Raw genomic sequence first — 10,279 nt, 5'->3', positions numbered from 1 at the left:
GAAATTTGCCCACTTTCATCGAAAACATTTTTGGCAAAATCGAACGGTGTCACCAAGTGTTTTTAATCCAGACCCTGAGATATGACTTGAGGAAGATAGCGAGAAAGAGAAAGTCGTTTATGAACTTTTTTTGAAATTTGAAAATAAATTTACCATCCGAAATAGGGTAATTTGTCAAATCTTGATAAGGCAGAAAAAGAAATATGGACTATGACAGCAGATAAGAACCACCTAGTCTGATCATTTTCCTGTCCGCTGTAAAACCTCAAAACCTTTTTGTTCCTTGGATTTATTTCGTATTTAGAATTGCCTACTCCAAACATGAATTCCCTTCCTACAGTATATTATCCCCGACTAGCTCTGTTGAGAGGCTACTCCACAAATCCACCATCCTTTCTATAAAGAAGAACTACCTCACATTTCCATGACCTCTTGTTCTAGACAGAGCCTCTGACAAGGGGGAAGAGACGGGAGAACTGTCCCGGGCCCGGCTGCCGGGTCACTGTTGCCTCTCTCCCCTGCTGCTGTTCGGCCTCCCGTGTAGGCCCCATCCTGGCAAGAGGTGTGTGTGTATGTGGGGGTTATATGTATGGGAGTGGTTATTATGTGCATGGGGGGGGGGGGGGGTATGTGTATTGGGTAGGCGGTGTTTATTATTTGTATGGGTCTGGGGTTATTATGTGAATTGGGGGGTTATTATGTGTATTGGCAGGGGGAATTTTGTGAATTGGGGGGGGTGGATATGTGTAACGGGGGTGGGGGGGCATTAAGTGTATTCGGGAGGCTTATTAGGTGTATTGGGGTGCACTTATGTGTAATTTGGTGTTATCTGTATTGGGGAGGGGGATATGTGTATTGGGGAGGGGAGGAGGGTTATGTGTATTGGGGGGATTATATGTATATGGGGAGGGGTTATGTTTATTGGGAGATGGGAGGGGTAATGGGTATTGGGGAGGGTTATTAAGGGCAGGGCTGTGGGAGAGGGGGGTGGGGGCATGGGAGTGAGAGAGGTGGAGGCATGGGAAAGGGAAATAGAAGTGGGGGCATGGGAGAGAGGTGGGGGTGTGAGGGAGAGAGAGGGAGGTGGGGCTGTAAGAGATGGGAGTGAGAGGATGAATGGGGGAAGAGATGGGGGTTTGAGTAAAAGAGGGGGAGGCAAGGCCTCGTTATGGGGTGCCGGTATCTCCTATGCATTTAAATGTCTCTTGTCACGTGACCGTGGGAATAAAATGCATAGGAGATACCGGCAACCCATAACAGGGCCTGTTTCTCGGGAAGCATGCAGTTCCCGGACCTCACATCAACGAGGTTCTGCTCCGGAGACACTCTGCTCATCTACACTACTATTAAAATTTATATTAAAACAGCTTCATTACCTTAGCGGCTGACAGACTTACACCAAAGAGAGGTGTATTGGATCTATACCTTGAACACCCTAAATCCCAATGGAATAAATATCGATTGGGAACTAAAACACTTTCTTACAGATTATAATTTTAATATATATATTTTTCTGTAGAGTTGAGACTTGATCCTTAGACATCTCTCCTTGTCTGTCACTATATATAGATGTCTGTATATGTATATGGGTAATTACACCAATATCTATAACACACACATGTTGCTGTTTGACAAACTTATATCTCATGCTGTTTTATGCTATATTTTATTATATCTTATATTACTACATATGTTCATTATTCTACCTGTGCTTTCCTCTTTCATTCTCTCCCCCTTTTCCCCCTTCCCCACCCCCTTTCCTTCCCTTATACCCCCTTCCCTCCCTCATCCCCTGTTTCCGTCCCCATCCCTCCCTCTCCCTAATCCCCTGTCTCCGTCCCCATTCTTCCCTCTCCCTCATCCCGTCTTTGTCCCCATCCCTCCCTCTCCCTTATCCCCTGTCTCTGTCTCCATCCCTCCCCCTCCCTTATCCCTTGTCTCCGTCCCCATCCCTCCCTCTCCCTTATCCCCTGTCTCCGTCTCCATCCCTCCCCCTCCCTTATCCCCTCCCTTTTTCCTTCCCCTCTTTTTTCCTTTACTCTACCACTATATATGGTTTATGCTGATCAATTTCAGTTTATTTATATATATTGATATAATTTATTCCAGTATATGTGAATTCTGACTGTTGACTCTACTACATTGGTTTCTTGTTACATTCTATAGTTTTTCAAATCTTAATTCATCAAATTTATATATTGCTATTTATATACTGTATGTTCAATATTGTATTTTTATCTGTGTGATATTAGTGTACATATTGTTTTAGGCTATCATCACTATTATGTTACGTAAGGTCCACGGTTATTCTGTGGTCCCCACTATACCTTATAATTGGTACACCTATTGTTTAGCCATTATTAATATTAAACACATAGAGGTGCATTTTATAGAGCTACTTTATTGTGCTTGTCTGTTTATACGGTTTTTGCCCTGTAGCTGCTTTTATTTTGCACTCTCATATCACCTATCATATCTCTATCGCTATGGTGAAGTCATAGAAAGTCAGAAAAGACTCAGTAGACGCAATGAATATATTACCAATATTGAACCTATAGAACCAGTAGTAAATTTAGACTTGAAAAGTAATTTTTACAAATTGGAAAAATTTCTCAAAGATGAAATGAGACATTGGTGGGACAAAATTTCCCTCCAACAATATATAGATAACAAAATCATTCCGAGAGGTCTACAAATAATTTTAAAAAAAACCATCATTTGATACTAATGAGAATTTAATACAAACTGGAATAACATAATTGAGGATTGCTTAATCTCTTTGATTAAATTATTGGTTGTCTATAGAGATGACAAACTCAAAGTGCTGTGAACACAAATAGAGGAACTTCGAAATGAGCTCAGAGTCTATTCCACTGATACTGAGTTCATCGATTTAGAATTTGAGACTAATACTAGAGTGGAAACATTTGAAAAATAAGTAGTAGAGAGGAAAAATATCAAATTAAAACGTGATAAGGAGGACTATAGTAATGATAAAGTAACTAATTGGAAATAACATAATCCAAAATCCACATACAGGCCATATAAAAAATGTCATGGCCGTAAACAGTCACAAGTGTCTACTTGCATTAATGATACAAGGGGACGTACAGTACTGACTCTATGGATGAAATAACTGTGAATCTTGACATTTTCAGTATGCCTAATAGATTCAGTGTTCTTACAGAATCAGATTCTCAGTCTACATCCAGGGAAATAAAAATGGACAAACAAATCAAAGAAAGCCAAGAACCAGGAGCTAGACCAAAAGACTCCACTCAGGGAGGTGTCTCAGCTAAACATCCCTCTTCCTCTTTTTTAGGGAATAGTCATGCAAACCCAGTCAAAGGGACGGACAAACCACTTTGGGAAGAGAAACGATCAGGGCAATCACAGACCTCAAAAAGAAAAAACTAAAAAGAGGAACAAGAGCAGGGCGGAGAATACAGGAGAAGAAGGTTAGATTAGGGATGGATATCCCTGAACCAAGTGGGATCTACAATCTTTCCTCACACATATTAACACCCAACAAGTCACTCCTTCTTAGCAGAGGATTACATTTTGCACCTAGTGCTAAAGGGAGAGCATTTGATCTCTTTGTTGATCTAAATAGTTTCATACAGAAACTTACATTAAAAAGATTTTTCTCTATTAGATCCTCAAAGCAAGCTCAAGAACCACCGTCCCTTAGTGCAATAGAGATCAATTTTAATAATGATATGGCAGATTTACTAGGTGAATCAGATCACAATATTGGTAGAAAGGGGGGGGGGGGACAGCACTCTGACACAATGACTCAGCAAGGCTGCAGGGTGCACGGAACAGGAAGGGGCCCTAATTCACTTCAGAAGTACTAACAAACCAAAAGGTAGTACCAGCACACTCTGTCTCACAGCTATAGATATAGGTGAATACCAGTGTAGGGAATATGAATAATTTAATGACACTAATAATAAACTGAAAATATAGCAACAATAGCCAATACGCCAATGCAAGAATAAATATCACCATAGAGAAAATCAAAAATTAAAGGGGGTAGAGGGGAAAGAAGGACAAGTGGGAAAAAAACATGAAAGAAAAGGAAAAAAATCACAAAAATGGAAAAAGGAAAGCAAACTAGGGGGGTGACGTTTCGGGGGGCGACCTCTTCATCTGGCCCATTCCCCCTGGTCCCAAAGGGTCCCAGAGGTACTTCCCTAAGCCTTTCCTCCCCACTGTCAAATAATCCCACACTCAGCTAAAGATTTGATTTTCTCTATGGTGATATTTATTCTTGCATTGGCGTATCGGCTATTGTTGCTATATTTTCAGTTTATTATTAGTGTCATTAAATTATTCATATTCCCTACACTGGTATTCGCCTATATCTATAGCTGTGAGACAGAGAGTGCTGGTACTATCTTTTGGTTTGTCAGATCACAATATTGATTCACAATTACCTAGTACTAATGATAGCGCAACTAGCTCTAACTGGCTTGAACAGTTTACTGAAACTATATCACCAGGGATAGTGCACACACTATTCAAACCGAAATCACTTTTTTTAATCCTTATCAGTGTAAAGGAAGTTAAACTGATACATTTTATACCCTTGTTTTACTTGACTTCGAACATTTATGCTTAAATATGTCATATATGAAAAATAATCTCAAAAGAGGTGAAATACAAGCATGAGCTCAATTTTTTTTTAAATATTATAATACGTCAGGCAGATAAAGGAGGAAGCATTGTCCTTCAGAACTGTGCTGACTATATGTTAGAAGCAATTAGATTGCTCTCTGATTCTAAGTCTTACAAGGTGCTTTCCAATGATCCCACATTAGTTTTTAAATCTGAACTGTGTGCCCTGCTCAGGGAAGCTATGTCGAATGGTATTCTAACAAAGGATGAATTTAAATATATAGACATCTCCAATCCACGAATACCAGTGTTCTATCACCTACCCAAGATTCACAAGTGCCTTGTTTTTCCACTGGGGAGACCCATTATATCATGGTTGATCACTTTCTTCAACCTTATGTGATCAAACTGCAGTCGTATCTTCGAGACACGCTCCACATCATTGATTCCATCTCCGATATCCAATGGATATCCAATGGAAACCACGTACATGTGGGCTACATGCGACGTGCAGTAACTTTATACATGTATCGCACATGTTAAGGGACTGCAGCCATAGAACATTTCCTGAGCAGGGGTACTAAGCTTCAAGAAACGCAGTGTACATTTCTACTCGTTTGTATTGATTTTATTCTTGGCAATAACTATTTTCTGTTCGAGGACGTCTGCTATCTCCAAACCTGTGGTATGGCCATGGGTACCAGGTTCGCTCCCAGCTACGCTAACCTCTTCATGGGGTTCTGGGAGGAGAAACATCTTTGGACCAATGCGCGGATGGGCGTGGGCAGGGTATACTTTGGTCGCTACATAGATGACCTACTTATCATCTGGGATAGGGACGTCCTCGAGCAGATCCTGGTTGGGTTTAATGACCATGATATGGGACTGAAGTTCACTTATCAGATCAGTATAGACCAGATTGTCTTTTTGGACCTATTGCTCACAATTGATGAGAATCACCTCATTCAAACAAAGGTTCACTTTAAAGAAGTGGCTGTTAATGGTTATATTCATGCGGCAAGTAGCCATCACCCAAAATGGCTACAAAACATACCGCTCAGTCAGATCAACAGACTGAGACGAAATTGCTCGTCTGATGTTGTCTTCGACAAACAATCTAAACAGCTTGTGAGCAATTTTGTCCAGAAGGGCTATAATCTGGATTCAGTCCTAAAGTCCTACCACCAGATTAAATGAGAGAGTAGCATTGCTTGGGAAATCTAAAAAGAAACACAACGTGGATAAAACTAATACCAATAATAAAATAGCACAAAAGGAAAATCCAGAAAGTAATGTCAAGTTCATCACTAGATATAGCAGCCAATCGAACAAAGTTTTTCAAATATTAAATAAACATTGGAATGTGCTTTCCTGCGATCCACATTTGAAGGATCAGTTGACTCAATCTGCTCAAGTGGTCTTCCGTAAAGGGAAGAATAATCAAAAACACACTGGCACGAGCAGATTGAGACAACTTGATAACCCAGGGCTAAAACATCACACGCCCAAGGGGACCTATCGGTGGGGTAGAACAAGATGTCTCATGTGTAGGGCCATTGTGTTGGGTGATTCCTTTATCTCCCACACTAATGGTTCCAAGACACTTCACCAAGGTCCACTCTAAAGATCCTTTTGGACTTGGAGAGTCTGGCCTAGAATGTATCAACACCTCGAAATTAGGAGGTGATAGGTTTAAAGCACTGTGTGTACGAGAATACTTCTGGATTTATACACTCTGGCCCGACTTGAATTTAATGAATGTATAGACACTAGTTTCTTAGTTTAGTGCATATACATTCATTAACTTTGTCCACTATCCATTTGCTCTTCTGGCTGTGGCCCTCCTTATACGTTCATTTCCTCCAGTCCAAGATCTCTCGGCAAATTCATTTTACTGTAAATTTCAATTCATAATCGACACCTTAGCATTTGATTCCCACGGTCACGTGATGCAGGACATTTACATGCATAGGAGATACTGGCCCCCCATAAGAGGCCTGTATCCCAGGAAGCAAGGGGTCCCTGGACCTCACATCAACAAGGTTCTGCTCCAGAGACCCCCTACTACAATACACTAGTAATAAAATTAAAATATGTAATAACCACCAATACACAACACACCCCCTGTGCCCCCACATAACAGCACAATTTATTTATTTTAACACTGATAACATAGGCCGGCAGGTGTCCCTCAGTGGTCCACACGGGTGTCCAGGGGTCTTTAGGTGTTCCCCGCAGGTGTCTGGGGGTCCCTGGGTCATCCCCACAGATGTCTGGGGGCCCTCGGGTGGTTCCCACGGGTGTCTGGGGGCCATCAAGGGGTTCCCATGGGTGTCTGGGGGCCATCAAGTGGTTCCCATAGGGGTCCCCGGGTTGTTCCAGTGGGTGTCCGGGGGTCCACAGCTGGTCCAGGTGGACGTCCAGGAGTCCTTGGGTGGTCCCCGTGGGTCCCTGCTGGCTTACAGTACCACACCTGGTATCAAATAAATAAAGATGGCATACATTTCAATAAATAAACCTCCTCCCTCCCCCCTACAGTAATGGGCAAAATAACTAATATTCAGATATGGATAATAGCTCATTTGCCCATTATTAAATCAAACATTAGCCAACCAGCATAAATAAAGTAAATAAAAAACGTTCTACTTATGCCTGCCACCACAAAGGGCATCCTCCTCAGCATACTGCAGGGCCATGTCCTCCGATGCCAGCAAGAAAACATACAAAAATACAATCTAATGGCCCCTAACCCCTTAATCACCATAGCGGTTAATAACTGCAATAGTAATTAAGGGGTTAACCCACCCTCCCCCACTACCCACCCAGGAGGCCTAACCACCCTCCCTGGGCAACTACCCCCCTCCACCCATTACTTTGTACAGTGGGTACATCATGTCCATATAATATGGGCATGATTTAACACTATAGCAAGAAATGGGGAAAGAATAAAAAAACAGGCCCCAAATACAACACATTACATATGTAGCCAGGTCCCCCTCTTACCTCCAGGCTGCGTGAGGGGGACGGCTGTGTGGTTGCTGCAGGGAGATTGTGAGCTGGCGAGCGGGTCACCGGTGCTCTGCCGAGTGTGCCGCCATTTTGTTTGTGCACATGTATGCGCAGAGAAGGCTCGTGCATGCGCAGAATGTATTGAGTTGCAGCGGCCATCTTTGTACACTTGGCGCATGCAAAGTATAATGCTAGCGGCGGCCCTTACACCCATAGATCCGCTGGGAACTACAAGTCCAGCAGCCTCAGGGGCTGCAGACCACATGTTGCCAGGCAGCCAATAGGGCTGCTGCATTTAAAACAGTTAGAACAGTGATGACAGTTAGAACAATGATAACAGTGATAACAGTTAGGACAGTTAGGGCAGTTGGTCAGATTGGAGCAGGGTACAGAAGAGAGAGGTAGGGTTCCAGGTGCCAGTAGCCCTGGGACTAGGCCAGCTTTCTCCTGCAGGCCCCAGTTAGTTCCCGACTCACAGTAGGCACCTGCAGCTGTATAGTGAAGCCCATAGTTAGGGCCCTTTTCCCTGTGTTGTGCAGTATCAGGGACACTGTGTCTACGCCACGCGGTGACTCGTAATTTGTGGTCTGGGATCAGACCACCTACGTTCAGAGACTATGGTGGGACACACCTGCTGGAGGCCACCCCATGCGGAGGCGGAAGGCGTCATTGGAGCAGACTGATGTTGACTGTTGTTCAGCTACACCTGGGGGCTGGAGCGCCCGTGAAGGTATCCACATAAGTGCTCCAACATTCACGTGGGCAGTGCTGTCTCACACCTGGGGGTGGTAAAGGCCATTTGGGTCTGGAGTAGGACACTGGTGCCCCTGCACCCAAGTACTCTGGGGATATTCTGCGGGTTGGTATACATATATGTCTATTGCTGTTTCTATTGTTGTCATTGTTATTACCTCCCAGTAAATACTGTTCCCTAAACTCTATGTGTGTATTACTGGGCATATTGTCTTGGGAGGGACTATCCTACTATGTGAGGTTCCTTCTTAGGTGAAGGCGCTGTTTAGTAGATATACATAAACCCCAGGCTCCCCAGTGGCAGAGGACCAGGCTTCCTGTTTGCCACACAGGTATAGCAGAACATGTAGTCACCCTAACACGGGGGAAAAGGGTGCTACACAAATAAAAATCGACACATTACAAATGCCAGTAAACCAATTGATTGGCACAGTGGGTACATCATGCTCATATAATATGGGCATGATTTAACACTTTGCCAGTCAATGGTCAACCTACCAAAAAATCAATCACCAACAATATCCAATGCAATACAAACAATCACAAAATAAACACAAATAAACAAGTAAACACAACAAAATTCTCAAACAATTAATCAAATACCAAATTAACACCAGAATGAACTATTCCAACACCAAAATAAAACCATCAATAAATAAAATAAATCTCCAAATAAACACCATCATTGAAAATCAAAACACCAAAAATAAACCACTATTAAAATGCAAACATCAAAGAAAACCCAGATATATACATTTTAAAACACCAACAAAAATGCCATAATACAACATGAAAACGCAAAATACATAGCATAGAAATGTAAAAAAAAATGAGCCAAAATACATATTAAACACATAAAAGCAACCATTTGGCAAAACAACCATTGCTTCTTACTGTATGTATGTATATCCCTAAAGGGCCATACATAAATACATTAGCAATGAAAGTGCCAAAAAAAAAAAATACAGTGAAAAAAACCTGTAAAATAAAAATAACATACATTCAATTTTTTCTCTTACCTTTTAGATGTCTTCACCCTCCGATTCCCGTGGTCTCCACAAACTCTTGAACCAATCGACGATTCCAAACAGCAACGGCCCACCATCCTATTGGTGGAGGAGGATCTCCCTTCTCTGCTTCTTGCCGTCAAATGAGGCTGCACAGGCTTTTAAAGGCCTGTGACGTCACATTTGATTGGCATATGGTTCCCACGCCATCTGATTGGCTGTGAAAACTGTGTGTCGGTTTTTTTTTATGTGACGTCATGTAAAGGGAGTGAAGCCAGCCAATCAGAATGGCTGTGCTTCCTTTCCATTTAAGATGACATCACAAAATGCAATATGGCTGCTGTCACATGATACTTCAGCCAATCAGATTGTGAGAACACTATCCCCAATCTGATTGTTTTTAGTTGACCATGTGACTCCCTTTGGGTGACATCACATCCTTTCCATTTTTATTTTCTTTATTTATTCTGGCTGGCTAATGTTTGATTTAATAATGGGAAAATTAGCTATTATCCATATATGGATAATTGTTATATTGCCCATTACTGTACTGTATGATGTGTTTGGTGGGGGGGAGGGAGGTGTATTTATTGAAATGTATGCCATCTTTATTTATTTTACAACAGGGTTGGTAATAAAGGCCAGCGGGGACCCGTGGGGACCACCCGAGGGCCCCCAGACACCCGTGGGAACCACCCGAAGGCCCCAGACACCCGTGGGAACCACCCGAGGGCCCCAAACACCCGTAGGGACCACCTGAAGACCCCTAGATCCCCAGAGGACCACCCAGGGGTGCACAGACATCCACGGGGACCACCTGAGGACTCCCGGACACCCGTGGGGACCAACCAAGGACACCCACCGGCCTATGTTATCAATCCTGTGTTAAA

At 42.7% G+C, this 10,279-nt stretch overlaps 1 long non-coding RNA gene across 1 annotated transcript; it reads left to right on the top strand.

Moving 5' to 3' along the window:
- The first annotated feature begins 426 nt into the window (after positions 1–426).
- On the top strand, positions 427–9,484 carry LOC142469282 (uncharacterized). The gene is made up of 3 exons (XR_012789016.1): positions 427–562; positions 3,323–3,458; positions 9,409–9,484. It is a non-coding gene; the product is annotated as an uncharacterized LOC142469282 (long non-coding RNA).
- The last annotated feature ends 795 nt before the right edge of the window (positions 9,485–10,279 follow it).

Source organism: Ascaphus truei, chromosome 1 (genome assembly GCF_040206685.1).
Source record: "Ascaphus truei isolate aAscTru1 chromosome 1, aAscTru1.hap1, whole genome shotgun sequence".
NCBI classification, from domain to species: Eukaryota; Metazoa; Chordata; class Amphibia; order Anura; family Ascaphidae; genus Ascaphus; species Ascaphus truei.
The sequence above is the reverse complement of the archived record's forward strand: the minus strand, read 5'-3'. Positions and strand labels throughout refer to the sequence as shown.